The sequence below is a fragment of the Canis lupus genome, chromosome X (assembly GCF_011100685.1).
Source record: "Canis lupus familiaris isolate Mischka breed German Shepherd chromosome X, alternate assembly UU_Cfam_GSD_1.0, whole genome shotgun sequence".
In the NCBI taxonomy this organism is placed as follows: Eukaryota; Metazoa; Chordata; class Mammalia; order Carnivora; family Canidae; genus Canis; species Canis lupus.
Window position 1 is genome coordinate 84,838,803 of NC_049260.1, and position 26,254 is coordinate 84,865,056.

Consider the following 26,254-nt stretch of genomic DNA (forward strand, 5'->3'; position numbering starts at 1 on the left):
GTAATTGTCTGTCCCAGTGTGTGTCTCTGCCCATTTCCCAATCTGGAGGCAGTGTGATATTGGCTTTTTTATATTCAGCACCACCTAGGAGTGAGCACTTGGTGATGTGAGAAATGAGACTGAATGTCAGCTCCAAAAAATCAGTTGATCCACGGAGAGAGGGGCAGGAAAGCTAAAGCTTTCTCTTCAGGGCTGGAAAGTAGGGATTTGCCTTATGAGCCCTCTTTGCCAGGCAGAACACACTTGACCATGTTAACTCAACCAATTCTGGTGGTTTGTAGCTATGCTGAAAAATTCTGGCTGGTTGGTTATCAGCATATCCCACAGGTCATGCAAGATTGAGGAGGTGGGATCATCAAAGCCCCGTCCTAAGAAATAATCCATCAGTCTGTGGGGGCCAGGACTCCTTGTGAATTTTTATTCTTACTCAGCATCACTGCCTTCTTACTTTTCAAATCCATGGTGTCCACAGCAAAAGGGATAATTTGTATATTCCTTGTGTTTATAACTCTTCTGTGGTTGCCTTCTCTCCCCACGCAACATTTTAAGCTCCTTGAGGGCAAGGACTACAACTTACCTGGCTCCGCACTAGCCCCTCAAGTACTTTTACAGAGCTAAGCAGAACAAATGTGTCAGTAAATGGACGTTGGAAGAATAAATGGGATGGATGAATTCAGAGCAGATATTCTTAGCAAAAGAAAATAAACCCCTGACAATATACATCTTTTTTCCTGCTTAACAGTCTGGATGGGCGTTTCATCTCTTTCTGTACCTTATCTACAAGAACACAGTCTCACTGCCTGGTGACACAGGTCTGTATATCATCTCTTGGGACAGCAGCCTCCTTCAGACTGTTTGCCTGTTCTTTCCCTCCTTGCACTGCTACTGCCCATACAACCCCCACTGCTGCCTGATCCATACAACCTGAGAATGGTGGCTTTTAATTTGTTTTCCAGATGAATAGGGCCGATTCCTTCCCACTAGACCCCAGCACAGTGTTATGTCTTTATTCCCACATCCATTGTTTTTGATGTCTGTGTTTCCTGATGACCCTTAATTGGGCTCTTCTGCAGACCAAATGTGACTGCCTGCCCCCCCCCACTTCTGTATCATTAATGATAGTGCAACATAAAATGGGACCTGACGCTGCATTCTACTAACCTCCCTGCCAGATATCCCTATGCAGTGCACTAAATTATCTATTAGATCTTTCTTTTTTTTCTGATCAATTTTCTACTTGTTGAAGCCATTACAAAATGATTTTGCATTCCATGAGCACAAGGTAACCCTGAAACAAAAGAACAGATCGTCTGAGATGCCAGGGGAATTGTACTAACCCCAAGCTTCCAGAGCTGTTGTAAAGGCCCTGTCTTTCTGCTGCTGAATTTCATCACCTCCATGGCTCCATGGAGAAAAGCAGGTTAGTCTTGAACTATGTGTGCTTCCGAGTGAAGTGACCAATACTCTGTGACTTCAAAATGGTCACGGTCAACATGGCTAGGTCAGAGTGTACTTCACTCGGAGTCATCTTGCCTTTCTGAGACTGAGCTATGTTCATTGGCTTCAGAAAAATCTTCACAATTCCTTCACAGCAGGGAATTCTTTGTAATTCAGGTTAAACTGAGGGGCAGGAGTGAGAAGGACAAGAATGTTCTACTAGAATGTTAGGGATTTTGTGTACTTGTAGTCATCACTGTGCCTCACAAATGGCTCTTGGGAATGAATCACAGAGCTTAGAGCTAGAAGAGAATGAATCACAGAGCTTAGAGCTAGAAGCTGCTATCTAATGTTGGTGACACACGCAGCTTCCTACAGCTATTAGGGTGCTATTAGGATGTCCATTTTATAGGCGAGGCAATGAGGCCCATAGAAAATACCCGTCTGTAATCCCAGGATCATCTGGAGGCATTATACTTAACCTGCCGCTGTCTGCACTTTGTCTACTTTGTGATCTTCTGCCTTGATCACTGCTTTGATCTGGCAGTGCTCTCCAAAAAGTCTGGCCATGTTGTTACATGCTGGGCACCTAGTGGGGGGAATTTTCACTCCCGACTCACGTAATTGAGGGCAGATCTGACTCACTCTTGTTTGCCTGTAGAGATTTGTTGTATCCTTTAATGCAGTGATACTCTTCCTTGAGCCTCCCAAGCCACATGTGGTTCGTTCACGTGCAGCTTGCCATTTGCCCAACCCTTTGATGTCTGTACTAAAATATTCTCTCCGATGATCTTTCATAGGGTGCATGTAGTTATCAGGTGGCTCTCATAGTTAATCAGTGATTGCATATCAGACTCCAGAATCCCTGTAAGCAGCCCAACCTAATGGGGAAGCCTGTTGCATGTTATACCATTTAACTGCATGTTACAAGTGTTTTTAGGCAATTCTCATATACCCCACTGAGAAAACAAGTTCACAGAGGTCATATTGGTCTTTGGAAATCGATAGAACTGGATTCTGAGCCTCATGACTACCTAACTAGCTTTTCGTAATACATTGCTATCAGCTTTCTGTGCCTTAATTTCTTTATCTTTAATGGGATAATAATGAATAATAATAGTACCTGTCTCACAAGTTTGCTATGAGGATTGAGATCATCTACATAAAGAATTTCGCCCACACAAGGCCTGCCATGTTGTGAAGACTTAATACAGTGTTATTGTCACCACCATCATCATTGTCACAATCTCTAAATACACTTGAGGGGTGTCATAAGATTGTTCAATAAAATGATACAAATTATGTAGCAGAATTTCTTATTCCTAGTAGAGTCTCAAAAATAGCAACTCTTACAATTACAGTTATTAAAGTGTTGGGAACATACCATCAATCTGTCACATTGCTGGAACATGGCTTATTTGGTCACACAGGTAGTTTACCTTGAACCAATAGCACCATTCAATTTTTTTTAATGCAGGTTCACATGTCGCTGCCAGAGAGTAGAGTGAGAAAGGCCAGGGAATCCTTTAGAAATGAATCATGTTTCTGAGTTTTCATTGTAACTCTATCTAAAAATGGTCCTAAATGTATTCTCAGAAAATAATTTCTTTTGCAAGTAGAATTGTGACAAATGATAAGATGAAAGTGACTAACAGATCCACAAATTTTGCAAGGAAAAATTTTGACATGTGCTCTGATTACTCTTTCTCAACCTTTCTTTGATTTCAGCATCCACCTACATATCCTACCTCCTACATAAACACCCAGCCAGGCTTGTGTATTGGAAATCACAAGGGGGTAAAAGTCAGAAAGACCTTGGTTCTACTCCAGTCTTCACCACTTGCCAGTTCTGTGACCCTGGCCAAGTCTTTCAATGTCAGTTTCTTGATCTATAAACTGGTATAGAATATAGATATCCCGCTCTCTTATCCAAAAGCTTTGGGGGCCAGATAAGTTTCATAATTCAGCATTTTTTCATCTAAAAAAGACTGCACGGGGGGGCCACCTTGGTGGCTCAGTGGTTGAGTCTTTGGCTAAGGTCGTGATCCCGGGGTCCTGGGATCAAGTCTTGCCTCTCTCTGCCTGTGTCTCCCTCTGCCTGTGTCTCTGTCTCTCTGTGTGTCTCTCATGAATAAATAAATAAAATCTTTTTTTAAATAAATAAAATCTTAAAAAAATAATAAAAATAAAGACTGCACGGTACAATGGCCACGATAGCCAAACTGTGGAAGGAGCCTCGGTGTCCAACGAAAGATGAATGGATAAAGAAGATGTGGTTTATGTATACAATGGAATATTACTCAGCTATTAGAAATGACAAATACCCACCATTTGCTTCAACGTGGATGGAACTGGAGGGTATTATGCTGAGTGAAGTAAGTCAGTCGGAGAAGGACAAACATTATATGTTCTCATTCATTTGGGGAATATAAATAATAGTGAAAGGGAATATAAGGGAAGGGAGAAGAAATGTGTGGGAAATATCAGAAAGGGAGACAGAACGTAAAGACTGCTAACTCTGGGAAACGAACTAGGGGTGGTAGAAGGGGAGGAGGGCGGGGGGTGGGAGTGAATGGGTGACGGGCACTGGGGGTTATTCTGTATGTTAGTAAATTGAACACCAATAAAAAATTTAAAAAAATAAAAATAAAAAATAAAAGGCAAAAAAAAAAAAAAGACTGCACGGTGCATAATGATACCTTCAGTGGAATTTGAAGCAGAATCCATTAATCAATCTCATCAGTATCTCTGCTGTGAGATATATAGATATTTGCACTGGAAGAGCCTCACAGAGTTTGTCACCATATAAGTTTCGGTGGGCAAGGGCGCCTGGGTGGCTTAGTCAGTTGAGTGTCCCAACTCTTGATCTTGGCTCAGGTCCTGATCTCGGGGTCCTGGGATTGATCCTCACATGAGGCTCCCCACTTAGCGGGGAGTCTGCTTATCTCCTTCTGCCTCTGCCCTTCCCCCTGCTCATATTATCTCTCTCTGTCAGTCTCTCTCTCCTTTGAATAAATAGATAAATCTTTTTAAAAAATGAGTTTCGGTACAACTTATAAAAACACTGGCTCCTAGAGCTTTCTGGAATTCGCAACTATTGATGGACTGAAGAATCATACCTGACCCCATGAAATCACTGTAAGGGTTGTGTGACATACAGTATGTGTAACAGGGGGCCCCGTGGACCCTGAATTGAGATTTCACAAATGCGTGTGTAAAGATGCCTGCATGTCTGTTTGCTGAAGATGACCTGTGGAAAGGAAAAGATGCAATGAGGAGGGCTGTGTTGGAAACCCAGGGCTGTGGGGGTGGAGGAACAATCTGGTAGGACACAACAGAGTGTGTTCTTCAGGCACAGGGACCAAGTTGGAAAGTCTGAGCCAGCATGGTGGGGGCTCAGGGTGAGGAGTGTTGCTGAAGCTGCTCTTATTACACGGGGGCCCCACTGAGACACAGGGTAGAAGCATTGTCACTCCAGTGTCCCCATGGCAATGTGTCGAACAGAACAGAAGGGGGGCGGGGCACTTGGGTGGTTCAGTGGTTGAATGTCTGCCTTTCGTTTAGGTTGTGAGTCCCGCATCAGGCTCCCTGCAGGGAGTCTGCTTCTCTCTCTGTCTGTGTCTCTGCCTATCTGTGTCTCTCATGAATTAATAGATAAAAGAACAGAAAGGGGGCTTTTCCACCCTTCTGGGCAGACCCATTGGTGGCTTCAGCCAAAGCTTCCTGCAGAGAGGGCAGCAACTCTCCGGCCCTTTGTGGATTTGCACAGGGGCTGCCATTGGTCGCCTTTCATTGAAAATAGAAGCTCCCTCAGAATAGGAACTCTTATCTGCCATGGTCTCCACTGGATCTCCAGGCAAGTGTCTGGCACATGATCTATGCCTAAAAGACATTTGTTCAGCTAATTTGTTGGTAGTTGACATGCATGAGGGGAGAGGGAATAGAAAAATAGTATAGAAGGACTCTTCTTGAGGAGTCTCAGAAATAACTGAAGAGATGGTTATGGAGACGGAGGCCCTCTGTTGAGCAGTTGTGGTCACAAGTCAGTGATATGCAAGTTTTAAAGTGCATGTGATTTCACTTGTCACAATCAGGTATGGCCTTGAGAAAACCTGAGACCTAACATTTTGCAAAGGTTCAGAGTATTTTCTGGAGCATTCTGGATATTAGATAGCTAGACACCAAGTGGCTATTGGAAAATTTCTAATTATAAAGAGGACCTTCAAGGTGGGTTGAGGGTGGAGGAGCAGGGGCTGTTTCTGGCAGGTTCTTTTTGGGATTTAGCTACTCCATTGGCCCTTGTGATATTAGTTTGGAGGAAGGGAGAGGCAATAGTAATTGGTTGTAGGGAAAAGGAAAAGAGAAATTATTTTTTTTTGTTCTCCATTATACCAAGAGGAAACTGGCTTGACCTGAGTTATTATACTTAAGGTAAATTCATTTGCTCCCATGTGCTGGCTAACTGTAGGGAAATGCAAGTTACATATATCTGGAATATACAGCATTTCTTGGGACATATGGTAGACATTTAATAGTGACTTTTAAATGGATCATAATTCCTACTAAACCCTCTCTGCCTCTGATCCCTGACCATGAGCTTTTTGAAGGGAGAGAATACAGATAGTGTTATATATATATATATATTATATATATATATATATATCTGTATATGTATATATATATATGTATATATATATATATCTGTTATATATATATATATATCTGTAGTGTGCTTCCTACACATAATAGGTGTTAATAATAATAAAAAAGTTGTCCACCAAATGAATGAGACACGTTGATAATTAGGACATGGATACACAAATCAATGCCACAGAAATAATTAAAAGAAATTATCTTCTCCGGGGCACCTGGGTGGTGCAGTCGGCTAAGCGTCCGACTCTTGATCTCAGCTGAGGTCTTGAACTTAGTGAGTTCAAGCCCTGTGTTGGGCTCCATCCTGGGGTGTGGAGACTACTTAAAAACAAAAAACAAGAAATTATCTTCTCCCAAACTGATTAAATCTGATATCGACACTCATAATTTGCTTAGCAAACAGTTCTTTGGTAGAAAACACACAGGATAATTTTATTCTACCCTAGGGCTGGATTATCTCAAAGCTGAATTGGGTGAAACCAAATGAATGAGGTTGTCCCAGTTTTCTTGTCATGGCTTTTGACAGTGCTTTCCCACAAATCAGAATATAGCCCAGAGAAGAAAAAAAATAAGCCTTTCCTTCATACAATTTGGTATATTGTGGATGCTGGCTTTAGCAGGTTCACATTTCCTAAGTTTTCCCTCACCTCATCCTCCTGGTTGATGGCTCTTTTTATGATGCTTTTTTGTGACTTGATACTTGCCTAAATTAGTTTATTCATTTGTCTGCAAGCTGACTTTTACAAAGGCTCCACTCTTGTAGGCTTGAATCATTACTCACTCTATATCCTCTCTCACTTGTTACAAGGCTCATTTTTGGTCTCTTTCTCTTTTCCCTGACTTATTCACATGAGCCCTTTCTGTTCTCTCTGATGTCCTAAGTGGTGCCTGGCCTTCTTCCTTTGCCACTCTAGGTACACTCTAAACATTTGAACTAAAGAATTATATTCTTGTTTGTCACCTTCCTCCTTTTATTTTCATCACAACCAACTCCTGAACTCTTTGATCAGATGCTACACAAAAGACTTCATCTCTGAATTTTTCATTCTGGAAGGTGCAACACTGTGCTTTGGACAATGAGCGAGGGAGGGATTCCCCACCCAGGCAGTATCCACTCTCACCCTGTGCTTTCCCCACCACGTATGCCATCTCTTTCTTTTTTTTTTTAACTTCACTTAGAATTTCTTTTAATTTATATTTTTCAATTGAGGAATACTCGACATACAATATTATATCTGTTTTAGACATACAACATAGCGATTTAGTATTTATATCCATTATGAAATGGTCACTACAGTTAAGTCTAGTTATCATCTATCACCATACAAAGCTGTTACAATATTATCGACTATATTCCCCACGCTGTACATTACATGTCTATATTTTACTTATTTTATAACTAGAAAATTGCACCTCTTCATCCCTTATGCCTATTTTGTCCATCCTCCCCACCCCACCCCACCCTTGCCAGGCCACCTCCAGCAACCAGGAGTCCAGTTTGTTCTCTGGATTGGAGTCATTTTCTGTTATGTGTTGTTTCTTTGTTTTGTTCTGTAGATTCCACATATAAGTGAAATCATACAGTATTTTCCTTTCTCTGTTCACTTATTATGATACCCTCTAGGTCCATCCATGTTGTCACAAAGTGAAAGATCTCGTTCATTTTTAATGGCTGAGTAATATTCCAGTGTGTGTATATGTGTGTGTGTGTGTGTGTGTGTGTGTGTGTGTGTACCACTTCTTCTTTAGCCATTTATCTATCAATGGACATTTAGGTTGCTTTCATATCTCAGCTATTGTAAATAATGCTGTAAAGAATGAGCATAGGCGTACATATGACTTTTTGAATTGGTGTTTTCATTTTCTTTGGATAAATACCTAGAAATGGAATCGCTGGGTCATATGTTAGTTCTATTTTTAATTTTTTTTGAGGAACTTCCATATATTGTTTTCCATAGAGGCTGCACCAATTTACATTCCTACCAACAGTGCACCGGTGCTTTGCCAACACTTGTTAATTCTTGTCTTTTTGATAACAGCCATTCTGACAGGTGTGAGGTGATATCTCATTTGTGGTTTTGATTTGCATTTCCCTGATGGTTAGTGAGGTTGAGCATCTTTTCATGTGCCTGATGGCCATCTATATGTCTTCTTTGGAAAGATGTCTATTTAGGTCCTCCGCCCATTTTTTAATTAGATTGGTGTTTTCAATATTGAGTTGTGTGAATTCTTTATATATTTTAGATGTTAAGCCTTTATCAGGTGTAAGATATGCAAACATCTTCTCCCATTCAGTGGGTTGCCTTTTTGTTTTGTTAATTTCTTTCACTCCATAAAAGCTTTTTAGTTTGATGTAGTCTCATTTGTTTATTTTTGCTTGTGTTCTCTTTGCCGAGGAGATAGATATAAAAAAAAAAATCACTAAGACCTATGTTAAGTCTACTGCCTACGTTTTCTTTTAGGAATTTTATGGTTTCAGATCTTATAACTCTTTTCTTTATACAGCATGTCTTTCACTTGGTTCATAAATACTGCACACCTCCTGATGCCTTGCAGAGTGCTAAGCATGGCAGACACAGCAGTGAACATGGCCTTACCATCTAGCATTGATCTTATTTATTTCATTTATGAACACTCAACTCTTTTACCCATTACATGGATAAAGGCAACTTCAGAATCATGTTTTATCTTTTTGATTGCAGACGTACCCATCCTGATTAATCTCATGCTAAAAATTAATTCCCATTTCTTGAGATATAGTAGTATTCAACAACCCTACAGTGTGCTGGAGAACTGACTAGCTGGTCCCTTCAAATTGTTCATGAAATATTCATAAGGGGCCATGGGATACTGCATAATGTTTGTCCAGTATTTCTTGCACATACATTTCTATTGATTCTTGGATTGTCCATCTTTGTGAGCATCCGGGGGGCAGGAACTAGATCTGTTTGCCTTGATTCATAGGGAAACTAGCTCAGAGCCGTGTCGCTCCATTGCATATAAAATAATGTGTGCAAGATGTTACCAATTTACCAGATTTAATTCATTTTATTTTTTCTGTACTTTATAAGAGAAGTTGTGACTGTTAAATGAAATGAAATGAAACTAATCACAGGCTATAAATATTTAGCCCAGTGGTGAGGTGGATTCTAATCATGGGCTGCTTCTCTTTTCTGTCTTCTTTCTGGATTTAAATATTCTCCCCTCAGCTCTAGCTATGAGTCAGATATCATGTTCTCCTCCAGGTTGGTTCATTGGGGCCTGCCTCCCTTGCTATGGTGTGGATGGATGGCACTCATTCGTTTTTTAGTTGAGCAGAGTAAATGATAAGTCTTGGTATCAAGCTTGAGATGGTTCATGCCCAGCGTAGCTTATTTATTTGAAAGAAGGAGAGAGCACATTAGAGGGGGGAGATGCACAGGGAGAGGGAGAAACAGACTCCCTGCTGATGCAGGGCTCAATCCCAACACCATGGGATCATGACCTGAGCCGAAGGCAGATGCTTAGCTGACTGAACCATCCAGGTGCCCCATGTCCAGAGTAGTTTCAAACTATATTGTCCAGCAGCTGAATTTATTTTTTAAAGATTTATTTATTTATTTATTTATTTATTTATTTATGGAGGCAGAGGGAGAGAGAGAGAGAGAGAGAGAGAGAGAGAGAGAGAGAGAGAGAATCCCCAAGCAGACTCCCCACTGAGCACGGAGCTGGACTCAATGCTAAATCCCAGGACCCTGAGATCATAACCCACTCCAAAATCAAGAGTGGCCACTTAGTCAACTGAGCCACCCAGGTGCCCCTGACAGCTGAGTTATTGAGCTTCTAAGTCTTTCTAAAATGTATTTATCTTTCTGATTCAGAAATGTTGAAACTATCTCTTTACTAACTCTGAGGGTTGTGGGAGGTTTTGTTTTGGCTTTTGTGCCTTTCTTTTTTGTGTGTTTTGGCATAGTAAATTATTTGAAAAACTACTACTCCTTTCTCTAGGGGCTTTGCATGTGACACATTGGGTAAATGGTCTGGTCCATTTCTCTACGCCAGTGTAGAAATAGCTTTGGGCTCACAGTTCATCCAGAATGGACCAGAGAGAATTTTTCTAGAGGAAAACATATTTGATTATTATTAATAGTAGTAGTGGTAATACAAGCAGATTTTCCAAAAGTTGCAGAAAGCATCCAACTTACCTGTAAGTGCTGACTTATTTTTAAATGTTATTTTTAAAATAAGAGAGTGTGATTGTTTAAAAATGAAAAATAATGCAGTGCATTGTAGCCAAACAAAATCCCCAGACCAGAAAATGATTTTTCAATTTAGCTAGTCTGCTTTAATCCAGGTTATCCCAAAGCTAGGCTAAAGTAGCCATGACGTTGCTCCCCAACTCCCTGTCACCCCCAGCCTTCTAAGTCAATGTACATAAAATGCAGAGCAGCCTGGAAAGATGCTCTGAGACAGGGACTGGTCTTGACTCCTAACATGGTCAGATTGCAATTAATCAGAGAGTTGAGCATCACCAGTACTATAAGGTATTTTAAATTTCTGTTTAAAGAATTGATCTTAAGCTTCTTGGAGTTCATGAAAAGTCTTGCTTACATGTATGAATATGGAGTCTTTGAAATCAGGGAGCAGATTACTGTCTGATGACCTAGAGAACCCTGGTGGTGGCATGCAGCAGAGCCAAACCTCTGTGTGGGAAGATTTTTTCGGCAGTGTGATTTGCAGTGTTTCTCCACCAAAGTCTCTTTCTCATCCTTCCCCCAAAGCCTACAGTGGCTTCTACATATCCATCTCTGCAGTTCATTCCTTGGGCTCAAGCATTGCCCATGCCAGAAGGGTCCTCCTAAAATACAGATATCAAAAATTAGCAATAAAGAAATCATTTAGACTGTACCGAGAAGTCAATCAATCAGATTTCTTTCTTTCCAGACCCAGGAAGGAAACAGGTGACACCTTTAGTTCACCACGCCTCTGGGTGGCTGAAGGAAGTCGCTGAAAGGAAGGATGGAACACAGAAAAGGAGAGGACGTATTAAGATTAGTTCATAATTGTGTCATGGATCAGTGTCTTAAACTGTAGAGAGAAGACTCAGATGTCAGTGTGTGCATGCATGTGTGTATAGGGGTGCTTGAAAGTACAATATAATAAACAAATAAATGTATTACTTGAGGCTTCTGTTTTCAAGATGCTAGACCATTTAGATTTTACTAAAAATCTGCAGAATTTGAAGGCTGTGGGGTATAACCAGAACAGGAAACTTTCACCTTTGACCCCCTCCTCTGGGGAAATGCAAAATACATCCTGGGGGAAGGAGCGATCAATCCTCAGCTCCTCGTGCCCTCAGCAGTTAGCTTTGATAAATGTCTGAAAATTTCAACTGGAGTGTAGAGAGAATGATGCTCTTTCCACCCCTCTCCGTTAAGAACAGAATTAGGGGCGTTTCCTTCAAATTACAAAAAAAAAAAAAAAAAGTCGAGATGAGTGTTCTTTCTGGTCTGACGTGGGTGGCGAAAATTTAAAAAGGTCAATGATGATCCCAAGGTTAGTGGGAATGTACACCTCCCTCCCATTTACAGAGATGCCCTGTATCTTTCAAGAGAAGGCCAGCAAATTGCCATGGAAATCTGCCCCAATAGGCAGTGCTCGAGTAGGAGTCAGAGACTTCATAAGCAGGGGTTTGTGGGGGCCGGCACCATAGTGAACACAGTTAAGCCTCACTAATCCCCTGAATGGGGGAAAGGCCAATCTTGATTAGTAAGAAGCTTTAATTTGAAAATATGTTTAAAGAAATGCCATGTTATTATTTCCAAAAACCTGCAAACTGCCTGCTGGGGTCTGTGCTCTGAGCCACTGAGACTCTTAAGGCCTTGAACAAACAGATAAGGACTGTAATTAGCATATTGGTCATTTGAATGCAAAGAGCAGTTAGAGTGGTGCTTAAAATTGCGTGTTAGCACACTCCCCTAGCAGGCTGTCACTTTCTTATATTTATGGTATTAATTTGCCTAGCAACCTGACCCCTTTCCTTTTTGGCAGTAAATTTTACCCTAGCATGTCATAATCTGTTCACTTTTCCATATTAGCAGCTGGAATGAATAAGGAAGGGGTGGGGAGGTGCAAGGGGAGGTGGGGTGGGGAGATGAAATTGTGAAAATTGAAAAATCAACATGACCATTTTTTAAACTTCTATATAACTAGACGTTAACTTTAAAACTCATCAGTGAATTCACTATTATTTACTGAGGAGGGGGATGTATTCTCTAGGATGAGTAAAAAGGGGAAGAGAGGTAGGGGCATCTGGGTAGCCCAGTCGGTTGGGTGGTCAACTCTTGGTTTTGGCTCAGATCATGATCTCAGGGTCCTAGTCCAGCTCCTTGCTCAGCGGGGAGTCTGCTTGAGGATTCTCTCTCCTCCATCTCCCCCGCCCCCCTTTTCTCTCTCACTCTCTCTCTTCAGTAAATAAATAAAATATTTTAAAAAGGGAAGAGGGACAACCTGTTTCAAATGTTCTATCCCCATAAGTGACCTGATCAAGTGAACACCAGAGAACACTGGATGTAACGAGTTCCTGGATTATAACAAAATAAGAATTGATTATGAGGCTCAACAGGTGCTTAATTATACAGAACAAAAGCACATTGAGATCTACATCTATTAAACACATCTGTGATGGTCAGCCAATCTTTTGTGCACATATTAACTGTTCCCAAATTCACACTTGAGACCACTTAATTTGAAGTGTGAGTTGTTTGGAAAGGGGAAAAAGAGAGAGAGATGAATACAGCTGCAGCTTTACCCAAATACCCAGTGTCTCCATCATTTTGTTATGCACGTGGAAGAAAAAGGCTGTTCTTTTACAAGTTGAACAAACCATATGGCCCGTGGGGTGAGGATTGTAGGAAAAAGCCGGGGGAAGCCTCAGTCTCCCTATTCTACTTCACACAAACCTGAGGAGGAAAGATAATCTTTAGGTGATGAAATTCCTAATCTGGTAGTTCCCAAATTTTGCTACACATTACAATCTGAGGAGATTTTTTTAAAGACTTACATATTTATTTTAGTGGAGGACAGAGGGAGAGGGAGAGAGACTCTCCAGCAGATTCCTCACTGAGTGTGGAGCCCAACTCGGGGCTCGATCTCCCAAATCTGTGATTGTGACCTGAGCCGAAATCAAGAGCTGAATGCTTAACTGACTGAGCCACCCAGGTGCCCCCACCTGAGAAGATTTTTTAAAACTCTGATGCCTGGATTCATGCTAGGCAATGAAATTGTGATGTCTGAGGGCAGGGTGGGAGTGGGGGTGGCAAGGCACCAGCAATTCATGAAGATCACAAGGTGATTTGCAAGTGTAGCAAATGGGGAACACCACTGCCTTAAGGCTTTCCTGCTTCACATGCAGTTTAACTTCATCTTCTCAATTACTAAGGAGGTGCTATTCATCCCCACTTCACAGATGAGAAAACTAAAGTTCAGAGAAGTTATTAAATAAGTTGCCCAAGTTCCCAAAGCTGTTAAATAGCGATTTGAATAGGGGCAGTTTAATTTCAGAGTCTTTGTGTTGAACTTCCATGCAGTGCTGTCTCTCTGGGCTTTTTTCCCTGTATCTGGCACTGTTCCAACAAATCCGGTGCATGATAATCCTACATCAATTCAGTGAAAATTTATTAGGTACCTACTATGTAAATCACAGTTGTAGACACAGCGTGTGATTCTATGTAGATTCAAGGAAACTTGGCTAAGTCCGGATAATTCAAGGGACCTTCCAGATATGTGTAGGTTGGTTGTCAATCATGTCAAAGCTTAACCAGCCAAAAATAACCAGAGACAAAACTGTAGTTGGACAGAGTCAAATTTATTGATTTGATGCATGGAGGAATTGCATTCCAGAGGAACCACAGGATGCCCTTCTTGAAAAAAGAGGGAGGAGGGATCATCTTTTATAACACTTGAGTTCCTGCTGAAGGATTCTGAGGAGCATCTAAAAAAGCAGAGATAAGTTCTGGATTGATGGCAGTTCTGAGGTGGGATCCGGAGAAGGGGGTATTAACTAGGAATCGGGGGCTGTCATGAGGCAGGGGTGGCTTACAATCGGGTATCCCCAGGGATAAATGAAAAAGCAAAGTGGGTCTAGGGCATCACTGGGAAGAAAGCAATTGTCACTCAAAGGAGGTGGGGGTCCCTCTGGCATTTTACAACGGCCACGTGACCTTGGGAGAGACAGTGCTTTCTGCTAACTTTGCAACTGGCTTTGTCAGTCTACCCTCTCAGCCTGATTAATCACAGGGCTGCTTATTCTCAGTCCAAGCTGATTTTCTCTCGTTCAGTCCCAGGGAAATTTTGACTCTTCCAGGTTTTGGCCTTTTTCAGCAGGGATGAACATGAGAGGAAAAAAAAAAAAAGGTGCTCAGATCAACTATTAATTCTGAATAAAGCCTGGATTTCAGTTAGTGTATTGCAGCAATGTCAATTTCCAGGGTTTTGACAATGTGCTGTGGCTGTATAAAAAAGTAATACAGTATATCAAAATATTGGGGGGAACTTGAGGAAGATATCTAAGGATTCTCTGTACTATTTCTGCAGCTTCTTGTGAGCCTTGAACTATTTTTTAAAAATACAGAAGATATTCAGTGGGAAAACAGATTTGTGTTGAATAGCTATATAAGACTTTTTAAAAGCAGTCTGACTTTACCTATGCTCTTCCCTGAATAATCCAAAATTTGTTGTACCAATGTTCTATTAGATATTGCTGGACTTAAATCTGCTGGATTTGAGTACAGCAACCAGTAGTGATATCAGTCAATACCCATGTCTACCATGTATATAGATCCCTGAGGGGTTACTAATTTGGGATCAGTTTGTGCATCCACAAGATGCCATTTGAGTAGAGTCTGGAAATAACCGTTAATATCACTAGGTAGGTATTCCTCTCCCTGGCTGACCTATTCCACTTAGCATTATACCCTCTAGTTCCATCCATATTGTTGCAAATGGCAAGATTTCTTTCTTTTTTGTGGCGGAGTAATATTCCATTGCATATATATATACCACATCTTCTTTATCCCTTCATCTATCAGGGGACACTTGGGCTGCTTCCATATCTTGGCTACTGTAAATAATGCTGCAATAAACATATAGACTTGTTGAATCATTACAGTATACATGGGAAATTAATATAACACCATATGTTAATAATACTTGAATTTTAAAAAATCAGCAGGTAGGGAAAGGAGGGAGAAAGATGTATTAGGCAAAGGGAACAGCAGAAAGAAAGGCACAGAGATACGGAAATCAAAGTATATCAGGGAAACAATAGTTTGATGGGGCTGATGATTGGGGCATATGGGAGGAGTTGTGGGAGAACAACCTAGAAAGATGGGATGGAGCTGGAATGTGGTAGTCTGGTGTGATTTCCTCTCTGAAATTAAGGACTTTGGACTTCTCTTGCAGTACTTACTTTTTCTGCCTTGTGTCCCACTTACTTGGATATGCATCTTTTCTCCCCAACTAGATTCCAGGTTCCTTAAGGAGATGGCCTAAGTTTGATTCATCTGTATAGCAACTGTAGCATCTAGCTGTGTGTTTTGCATTTAAGTGTTGTTAGCACTTTATTAGGCGCTAATAGAATTGTCCTAAGAATGAATAACATATCACAAAGATGTAATTAATACTCTCTCTCAATGACATCTGGAGCCCCGAGATAACGTTGTTTGAGGTGTCTACCCGCCGGGCAGTGAATGTAGCCCACAGAAAAGCACACAACCCATCCCCCTCAGGCTCTCCTTGTGTCTGGTTTTGATGACTGGGTATGGCGATGCCCTGTAACACATCTCCCCCTGTTGCTCCTGGTCCATGCCATGATGGCATCCTTTGAAAAGAGGTAATGTGCCTTGCTGTAATCAATTTAGCATTCCACTCACACTTCCCTCTGTTTAGCTTTGCTGGGGGTTTGCAGAGATGCCTTACCTCTCCACCACCTGCCCTTCAGTTTTCTGAATTATAGCGAGTACAGTGGCTCAGATGGGACCTGGAGGTAGTAGGTAAGGAACTCTTTGAGAAGGATATTTTCTCCAGGGTCTGGCTGACATATATTATTGAAGGGGATCTCCACCATGCCTGTTGATGATTTTTCCCCCTTTTACCTCCTGAAAGAAGTATTACATTGCTTACCACCTCGGATGGTTGGGTGTGGGGATGGGGGCACTTCTGTTCCTGACGACCTCATTATGTGGTTATCAGGAACAGACACTGCCCAGGTTGTCACGACAACCAGCAATGATTCAAAGCTTCTGTGAAAGGTCTGTATCTCTGGCAAATAATCAGCCTTTAGCATTCAGCAGATGCTGAACTGAGAAGCCAATCACAGGTGAGCTGGGAAAGCATGACATCATAGTCCAACCGGTCCAAAAAAATTAAGATTTGTCTTTTTATTTCTCTCCTTGGTTCTTTGTCCCTTAGATTTGGTCTTCCATGTCCTCCTCCTCCTCCTCCTCCTCCTCCTCCTTCTTCTTCTTCTTCTTCTTCTTCTTCTCTCTCTCTCTCTCTCTCTCTCCCTTTCTCTTCCTAGTGAAACGGTGAGAGCAACGAAACTAACTTTTCAAATTCACTTTACTCTGCAGTTTGACTTCAGTTCAGGCAGTGCAGTGATCGGAGTGTGCGGGGAAGAAATGTATAATGTGATCCGCTCAGGAGCAAAATCAAACAGCATCAGCTCAATTAAATAATGTGCTTTTTTATGTAAGACCATGGTGGAAGTGGGGCTAATTAAAACCGTCAGAGGAGAGAAACTTCCTAATTCTCATATTAATTCATCCAGGGCCACCTGCATTTAATTGGCTCCTGCTTTTCCTTCGCTAACTCCCTTGTGGAAGGGAGGAGGGCAGAGGCTGCGAGCTCCTGAAAGCTTGTAGGTTCTACAGGGCAGGTTCCTAACGAGTGCTAATTATAGTGAAGGAAGGTGAAGAGAGACGCGTCCTCCCCCACCCCCACCCCATTCCCAAGGTCCCACAATACAGGGAGCATATGTAAATGGAGACTCATCAAGTCTATTAAGGAGCTGTGTAGCTCTGAAATCTGTTAAATCCACTGTTGTTCCATTAGCCATTTGCATTCGTACAAGAGTCCAGGGATAGCAAGTCAAGTTTCACAGAGGAAAAAAACAAAAGCCCAGGGAAATTTGAGTCTTGCTCAGGGCTTCCTGACCACAAGCTGGACTGGAATCTGGGTCTCCTCATTCCCAGGCCAGAACTCTGAAGCCCCAAGATGATGATTTCCTAGCAATGGTCTTCCCTCTTCTCTCGCCTCCAGTTTTTAAGGGAACTAGGATGAGCTTTTTGGCGATTCTGAGGCTCCTCACTTTTTGCCTAGCAGGCTCCCTACCATGTTGCCTCCTACGGGAAAGCTGGAGCCCCTAATGAGTGGGAGCTGGGGGGCAGGAAGGAAGGGGCACATTCGGGTCTGCCTGCAATGTTGGCCACAAAGTGCAGTGAGCAGAGCCCAACCAAGGAGGAGTGGGCATGGTGCTCTCGGTGCTCTCAGCTAAGGAACAAATGCCTTTTTCGTGAGCTGCCCAGCTGAGTTCTTTTGTATGCACAGCAGGAGGGGGAGCTTTTTCGTTTTTGTTTTTGTTTTAAATGCAGCTGCTTTAGCAAAAGCCTTGAAGACAGCCACAAATACTCAAGAGTCCACCACTGGGAGCGATTTCTGGCTGTAGGACTTGAGGCAGGCGTGGGAAGGGAGCCCTGATATCCAGGCTGCTTTGCGTGCCTGCCCAGGTATGGCTTGGCTCAGCCTGCTGCAGCAGAGGCTCTATTGCCACATCTGAATCGTTCGCCTCACATTCAGATCCCTTTCACGGTAGCAGTTTGTTCATTCTGTTTGCTTGTTTGGTTTTCTTTCTGTCTCCATCCAAAGAAAGGTATATTTTCACTTTTTTTACATGTTCTGTATATTTATTATTAAAACATGTACAGGGACGCCTGGGTGGCTCAGTGGTTGAACGTCTGCTTTCGGCTCAGGTAATGATCCCGGGGTCTTGGGATCTAGTCCTGCATCAGGCTCCCCTCAGGAAGCCTGCTTCTCCTTCTGCCTATGTCTCTGCTTCTCTGTGTCTCTCATGAATAAATAAAATCTTAAAAAAATACAATAAAACATGTAGAAACAATGCAGAAGTATATACAGAAAACAGTTAATGACCTCCACCATACACACATACCCACTTGTCTTCCTTCACACCTTTCTAATTCCCAGAGTTACTGTATTAGCAGTTTGATGTGTATAATTCCAACTTAAACACACACACAAACACATGCGTGCAAGTGCATGCACATTTTTAACAAGAATAAAATAGTACACATGCTGTTCTGCCACTTTTTCAGTCAAGATTGTGTCAAGATGTGTTTCTATTTTAATATGTAAGAATCCACTTGATTCTTTTTAGTTGGTGTATAATATTCTAAGATAACGTATATACCATATCTTGCTTAACAGTTCCCTTATCGAGGGACATTTAGTTTGGCCTTTATATGATGAGTGTTTCTTTCTTACATAAGATTCAACAACGAACACACTTGAACCCATCTTGTCCTGTTTTAATGAGTGTATTCATCATCAAATTTCTTGAACTGAAATTGCTTGGTCAAGTGGCACAGGCATTTAAAATTTCCTAGTATTGCCAGCTTGCCCTTCAAAAAGTCTGTGCCACTTAAAATCTTTTTTAAGATTTTATACTCCCATCATGGTATATGAACAATGCTCCTCTTCTCTGAGATTTGACTGGAAGACTTGGAAGATAGTCATAGTTTACTTCTGTTGCTATAAGCCCCATCCCAGAGCCTGTTGCTTCTTCTGTGACTCTAGAGGCTGGTCAGGTTGGTCAGAGCCAAAGGAGCAATACAACTTAAGTTGCCACGTGGGGTGGTAGAAAGAATACAAAACAGAGTAGGAGATCTAGTTTCTAGGACCATGTCTCTGAGGCATTGGACAGGCTACTTTAAACCTGTGGTTGTCCATTTGATTATCAACGAAATGAAGATCATAATTGTGGCAGAACAATGTTGTGTTTGTTGTGAGGATCAAGCCAGGAGGTCCAAAAGTGGTTTGTAACCCGAGAAGCAGGATACACATGCCAAGTGGTTATTCAACTAGTGTGGTGATTATGTCCTTTCTCCAATCAGTGAGGTTGGAGAAGGAAACGGGAAAGTGGGAGTTGAGTAGGAAACATTACACAGATGAAATCTTTAAGACATTCTTAGCTTCCCTGAAAGTTCCCATGCAATTGTCCTATATTCTTGGAGAATAAATCACATTGGTAGCAAAGACTGCTTTATGGTGTCAAGAAGAATTGGGGCACCTTACTGGCTCATTTGGTTAAGCATCTAACTCTGGGTTTTGGCTGATCTCGTGGGTCCTGAGATTGAGCCCCCAGTCGGGCTCTGTGCTGAGCGGAGAGTCTGCTTGAAGATTCTCTTCCTCTGCCCCTTACTCTACTTGTGTACACGTGTGAATTATCTCTCTCGCTAAAATCAGTTAGTCAATCAATCTTAAAAAGAAAAAGAAGAATATAGGATATTGCCCTTTGATGGGAAGACTGAAGTCTTCTATGCTGGGCCTGGCTCCTAAGCCCAGTCCTCTTTCTTTTTTTAAAGATTTTATTTATTTATTCATGATAGACACACACACACACACACACACACACAGAGGCAGAGACATAGGCAGAGAGAGAAGCAGGCTCCATGCAGGGAGCCTGATGTGGGACTTGATCCTGGGTCTCCAGGATCAGGCCCTGGGCTGAAGGCAGCACTAAACTGCTGAGCCACCTGGGCTGTCCCCCAGTCCTCTTTCTATGACACCTCTATGCTTTAATTTGTCAGGCACCTAATAGGATTTTGGCCCTGTGCTACTTTCCATAATCACCAGTGAGAGAAGAAATACACACACGAAATGCTTAAATAACCATGTGTGGTGACTGCATAAATAGCTCTGAGTTATTGCTGAGGTATATGTGAGGATTAGAGTGAAATCAAATACCTTTTAATTACAATTTAAATCAATAGCGCAGAAGAACAAGTTAAATCATGAGCCAGAAAAAAATCCAGTTTTATGTCTTAAAAAAAAAACATTCTTATTGTTTAAAATAACCCAAATAAGTGCACTTTACAAATCAGAGATGTAATATTAAGTAAATGTTCATTCATTTAGATCAGTGATTTTTAAATTACTTTAACCATGATGTAAAAATAAAAAATCAATTTGATGGGCTACTTTCTTTAACCCCAAAGTTAATTAAAAAGATATCTGTAAGGGATCCCTGGGTGGCGCAGCGGTTTGGCGCCTGCCTTTGGCCCAGGGCGCGATCCTGGAGACCTGGGATCGAATCCCACGTCAGGCTCCCGGTGCATGGAGCCTGCTTCTCCCTCTGCCTGTGTCTCTGCCTCTCTCTCTCTCTCCGTGTGACTATCATGAATAAATAAATTTAAAAAAAAAGATATCTGTAAAATCATGGAAAGCAGAACCATCGTGATTTCAACCTATTAGGGATTTGAGGAGGAGGGTGAGGGGTGTTTTTGCACTGGGAAGGCAACCACCAAACACACACAAAAAGGCTATTTAAAAATGCCTGATTTTTAAAAATTACCAATCTAGTATACCCCTTTTCCCCCCAAAGCAAATGTGTATTTAAACAAAACCCATAATACTGTGTCTCATATTTTTAAAAAGCATGGGCCTTAGACTCAGATCCAGATACAAATTCCAGCTCTGCGACTTCTTACCATGTTCATGTAATAGTCATGTATGCATAAACATATTTTCAATTAAGGAAAATAAAGATAAAATGCAAAGTGATCCTTTAAAAAATCTGGAGTATATAGTTTATTTAGTCTTTGCCTCCCTGTTTCCTGCCTTGTCTTAGATTGGAAGGGTCATGGTTGTTCTTTTTTCAACTTCCAGCATGAGCATAATTCTAAATTAATAAGTCCGAAGAGGTATCCCATTCTCTCAACTTCCCCAGATGTCTTCTCTGTGAACCTAGAGGTCTGTTGTGTGACTTTTCCTAGAAGGACCTTGGCAAATATATTAATTAGTTCACCTTCCATCTTGAAACTTGTTTCGCTAGCATTATGAAGCAATGATGGCCAGATGTTATGGGGTGTTGAGAAATGTGGAGGAAAGTGTACTGTGGAGGGTCATAACTCATTTTGACCATTTAAGTATGTCAGGATATCTTCATAAAAATAAATTTGCAAGGGGAGAGGGAAAGCTACCCGTAGACTTTTACCCAATTGTGATAATTTTATGTTCTCTTCTGATCATTTCTATGGGTGTATTTTACATCATTATAATTTGAATGTAATTAGTATTTTGCAATTTTTGGTCATTTTTGATGAGAGCTTATTGTCTCCTTGCTGGAATTTACCATAATTTATATAATGTAGCCAAATCCTGGTGGTGGGAGGTGGATATGGATTTTGGATTAGCAAGGGATGATTTTTGGAGTTACATTTTAAGGTTTGCACATGGGTAAAAACATGTACTTATTGTTAAAGATGAGAGGCCACACCGAAGGTTTTAGGGAGAGCCACATTTTAATGAAATTAAATATATGTATATATCTATATAAACTACTTGACGTAGTTTTATTACTATTATTATTTTGTCTAACTCTCCGTGTTTTGAAGTGTGTGTTTCATGAGCAGAAAGGTAGTTTTCCTGTCTAAATTGTCATCTCTGAACGCCACTGCCATATCTGCCGGAGTCTACTTTGTATTCCAGAGACTCTTATCAGTGTAACCTGTTGGCCTGACAGGTGGTTTCCCAAACCCAAACCATTTTCCCCAGTAAAGAGTGCCCATGTAGCTGGACGGATTTCCTCCCCTGGAAATTATTCTGAAATTCCAATCTTCCTGAGGGGAGCCGTTTAAGGAAGATGCACAAAACGCCCCACCCCTCCCCACTGTCAGGTGCGCCTGTCCCTGTTTCTCTCTCTCTCTCTCTCTCTCTCTCTCTCTCTGTCTCTCGATGGCCCCACCTCTTTCTAGACAACCCTGACAGTGTAGAAGTTTCCATCTCCTTTTCCTTTCCCTCTCTCTGTTCCCTCCCCTTCAGGTTTTTTTTTCCCCTCCCAGGCGCTTCCTGCCTGGAAACAAAAGATTGGTCCCCAGCAGCCCACTCAGGGCGATTTTAGTTTTCTGCTCACCCTCTGATTGGCCCGCGTGCGATGCAGAGCCCAGGTGACGTCATAGCAGACAAGAGCCAGGGAGCGGTTGCCGAGCCGGGCTTTGCCGCGGGCGGGCAGCTGTCGGCAGCGCACCGTCTGGGGGCTCGCGCGGGGGGCTGCAGCTTTTCCCGGCCCTGGGCAGGTGTGCGAGGCCGGGAGGAGAGGCGGGGTGAGCGGGCCGGGCCCGGGGCTGCGGCTGCGGCTGCGGCCCCCCCCCGCCAGCCCCGCCAGCCCGAGCGCTCGGAGGTAGAGGAAAGGTCTGGACAGGGTGGCTGGACCAGTGGCAGGTAAATCCCGCGACTCAGGGCGCCCAGCTCGCTCGGGGGAGGGTGTGGCGCTGCCGGGCAAATTTTTCTGCCTTCCCGGGGGCCCCTCTCCCGCTCTCGGCGGCACTTCAGCCTTGGGTCGCCTCCGTGGCGTCCCGGAGCCCCGAGACCCGGCGCGCAGTTCGCCCGATCGCGCTTGGCGGCCGCGGACGAGTGGGTGTGTCAGGGCCACTCTCTGCAGGGCCCGGACCCCGTTGCTGGGGCAAGCCCTGGACTCGCCGGCCGGGGCCTGGGCCGCTGGAGGCCAAATCCGCCCCCAAATCAACATAAGCCGGTTAGACTTACACCATCTTTCCGCCCCCTCCCCCAGCCACAGTAGCGACGCCCCCCCCCCAAAAAAAAACCACCAAGGGGAGGAGGTGTGGCCGCGGCCTGGCCAAGTCCAGGGGAGAGGGAAGAGCCCAACTATAACAAACAGAAAAAGTGACGATTTTCCTCTCTGGGCGCCCTTTCTTTTCTTTTTCTTTACCCTCCTCCTCTTTTTTGGTGGTGGTGGGGGGAGGGTAATGACAGGACGACTTATTTCTTTTCATGTGAAGATTGGAATGATGCAGTACTCTCCCTAAAAAGCCTGGGACCCCTCATTGTCCTTTGTCTTTGTCTGGGGAGGCGCAGGGGTCATTAGGGGTCATCAGGTCCCCTGCCCCCCAACCCTGTCCTCAGCTTACAGTGGGCCTTGCCCTCAGTTTGTGAACTGGCTCTGGCAAGATGACTGCCACACTTTGGGGCAGATTGAACATTTTAGATTTTTACTCTTGTAGGTTTTCCTTCCCTAGGTGGTGTTTGAGGGACGGGGTGGGAGGGCGGTGCCCAGGGAGGGAGCAAGAGACCCCTTTTGATTTTTTTGGTCCCACCTTCCAGAATCCAGTGGCAGACTCTGGACTTGAGGGTTCTAGGCTGTGGTCTGTAGAAGCAAAGGAGAGAAGGGTGAGTGGCTTGGCTTTGGGAAGCATGAAGGGGGTGGTTGCAGTGTTTTTGGTTTTTTTTTTAATGGCTTTCATCAGAGAAGCCTTTAGCCATGCTAGTCTTGCTCCCCCCATGGTTTTACAGACTCAAATCCAGGCCAGCTGTATGGCTGTCTGAGGTGTTGGAACAGAAGGAGGTCCATTCCTGTCGGTGACAACACTGTGGCCCTGTTCTGGGATGACTGAGGTGTAAAGGTCAGTGCAGTTTTCACTGGGCCATCTGCAAAATTATAATTGGGCAGGTCTGTGATTTCATACTTGAGGCCCCTACCCCAGGGGCACCTCTGGGTGGAGGGGCCCAATCTGGTAATGGATGATTAATAGCCTGGGGCTTAGAGGGAGAGCCATGGAAGCCTCTGTTTTCTAGATATAAATGTCATACCTCCCTTCTCCATGAATGGGGCAAAATGGAAAGAGACTGGCACATTTGCTGGGTAAAAGCCAACAGCTGAAGATCTCGAGGCCAGAAGGACCTTGAGATGTCAAGGAGTGGACCCCCCCCCCCAACCTCCAGGCAGATAAGCGGGCCTTGTAGGGAGGTTCACTTGTGATACACTTGCAGGCAACGGGTCACAACACCCCAAAGGTGTGCCAACTAGCTGACTATTACCACAGGTTGCAGATTTTCTGGTTGGAGGCAGAATTGGCATACAAAGCAAACAGGCATGCTGAGGTCTTTGGGGAGAGGATAGTAGATGTGACAAGTGAGAAAAATGAAGAATAATTGGAGAGATGGGGTGGGATGGGGAAGTGCTGCCCCTGTCAGAGACTTTGTTATTCTGAGGTCAGAGACTAAGCTACTGTGAGGTCAAAGAGGGTGGCCAAGGCAAAAAGAAGTCAGAACTAGAAATCTAGAAAGAGGTAAGATCAGATGGAGCAGGTAGGAACAAAGCCATAGAGAACAAGAAGAGAGCTGTGGTCTTACCGGGAACCCAAAGGCCCCGATTTCCCCAGGTGAGATGGTGAAATTTTGGTGGTCGAGGCACATGTCGTTCATCCCAGACTTAGGGGGATGATTTTCTTGATATGTAGGGAATCGATAGCATTCCCATCCACATAACCCACCTTCGGGAACTAGTAGCTTTGGTCATAGGAAGGGGAAGAAACTCAGTGAGCAGTGGACTTCACAATGGCTCTTTCCTGCTGGGTAAGGAGAAGGAATGGCAGGGTTGGGGCGGGGGTTGGGCCTGATCCCAAAGGAGATTTGGGGAGCTTTGAATCTGCCCAAGACAGGTAGGTTGACTATTTTTACATGGGGAGGGCCAAGGCCAGGTCTGTGGTCCCTGTTGCAGCCGTAGGAGTATCTGCCTGTGTTCCAAAAATGCCCTCCTTCCCAGGGGCCCATGGGACCCCGTGCAGGCGAGGGATGGTGAAAACCACTGCCCTAGAAGGTAAGTGTAGCTGTTGAGGCTTCTGGGGGTACCCTGTTGTGCCCCAACCTCCCCAACTGCCAGAGGCTAGGCGGTTCCCCCTGCAGGGCCTGGGGTGGACTCGCCTGCCAACTCTGCACGATGTGATTTCTCCAGCAGGGGGCAGGAAAGGGTGTGCAATCAGGGCCAGAGTCCTCCTCTGGTGTGAAGCTGGAGCCTTCGTATGAACTAACAGCCATACGTTTCAAATCTGATTTTGGGGTACTAGAGGACCAAAGAACACCTCCTCCCCTCCCCCCAGGCCTGGTAGTCTGTTTCCATTCCTCCTGGGCCCCAGGACTTTGGAAGGCATTTGCATTTACATCTCAAGTAGTGATTACTCCAGTCACTAATACCCACAGCCTAACCCAGAGTTTAATTGGAAATGTTAATCAGGACAATGGATCCATGTCTGATTTGCACATTCAGTCAATTATCTGCAGGTTGGGGCAATCTGTGTTGTACCCGAGGGACGTGACAAGGGGCAAAATGGCATAACTCCAGCTGCGGCTGCAGGTGGGAAGCCAAAATGGGGGAGGTAGACCTTGAAGACCCAAAAGAGATGAACAATTTACTGGTGGGGAATGAAGATCATTCCCAAGGTGTGACAGAAAAGCCTGGGGCGCTGATCATTGAGACAGAGCCTGACTGACTGTCTTGGAGCTCACACAGTGGAGAGGGAGGCAAGGTTTTTTTGCCACGCTGGGAGGGTGCTGTATTTGGAGAAAGAAGGTTTTTTGTTTTGGGGGGTTTTTTGTTTTTTGTTTTTTTTTAGAGACTAGAGGACAGGGAGCTGAGGTAGAACAAAAACCCTGGGAGTCAGGAGGCTGGTGGTCTTGTCTGCTTCTGCCCCTCTTTGAGCCTTACTTTCTTTGGCTTTTGAATGATGCGATTGGATGAAGTGGTTTCTGAGATGGTCATGACATTTTAGAAAGTGGGTCTGTTTGTTCTTGGTCATGAAGGCAGGCCCACCATAGGACATCCCCCCCAAAAAAATCCATTTACCCTTTTAAATCTCACCCTCCAATCTGGGGGAAATCCATAAAAAATGAACCTCCAACCACGACACACATTCCATCTCCTTGAGCAGCGTGGTTTTATTTTGATTTCATGTCAATGGGAAACAGGAGGAAGAAGGGAAGCCCAGGTGGAGAATCTGCTAGGGAACCTATAACCAGCCTCTGAGAAGCTCTGTGGGGATTTTATATAGATCTTATGGGGGGGGGGTTGGGGGTGCAGATAGGTACTAGTGGTGCC

The 26,254-nt window shown here is 43.5% G+C and overlaps 1 protein-coding gene and 1 long non-coding RNA gene across 13 annotated transcripts in view; one reads left to right on the forward strand and one right to left on the reverse strand.

Annotated features, from left to right (window-relative positions):
* PAK3 (p21 (RAC1) activated kinase 3) overlaps positions 1-26,254 on the forward strand; it is a 261,715-nt gene that overhangs the window by 114,034 nt on the left and 121,427 nt on the right. Inside the window, exons 1-3 of one of the 12 annotated variants that reach the window (XM_038588081.1) lie at positions 22,385-22,584; positions 23,485-23,550; positions 23,674-23,783. The exons of 1 other annotated variant lie outside the window; for it this stretch is intronic. The gene's annotated coding sequence lies outside the window, so the exon portion shown is untranslated. Of the gene's footprint in view, positions 1-17,720; positions 17,856-22,383; positions 22,585-23,484; positions 23,551-23,673; positions 23,784-26,254 lie in introns of those variants that run through there. 10 more of the 12 variants (XM_038588079.1, XM_038588088.1, XM_038588087.1 and 7 more) reach the window with 10 other exon arrangements.
* LOC119868500 lies at positions 15,363-16,313 on the reverse strand. Its single transcript, XR_005386403.1, has 3 exons — positions 16,252-16,313; positions 16,048-16,108; positions 15,363-15,713 (listed from the first exon to the last, which is right to left on the reverse strand). It is a non-coding gene; the product is annotated as an uncharacterized LOC119868500 (long non-coding RNA).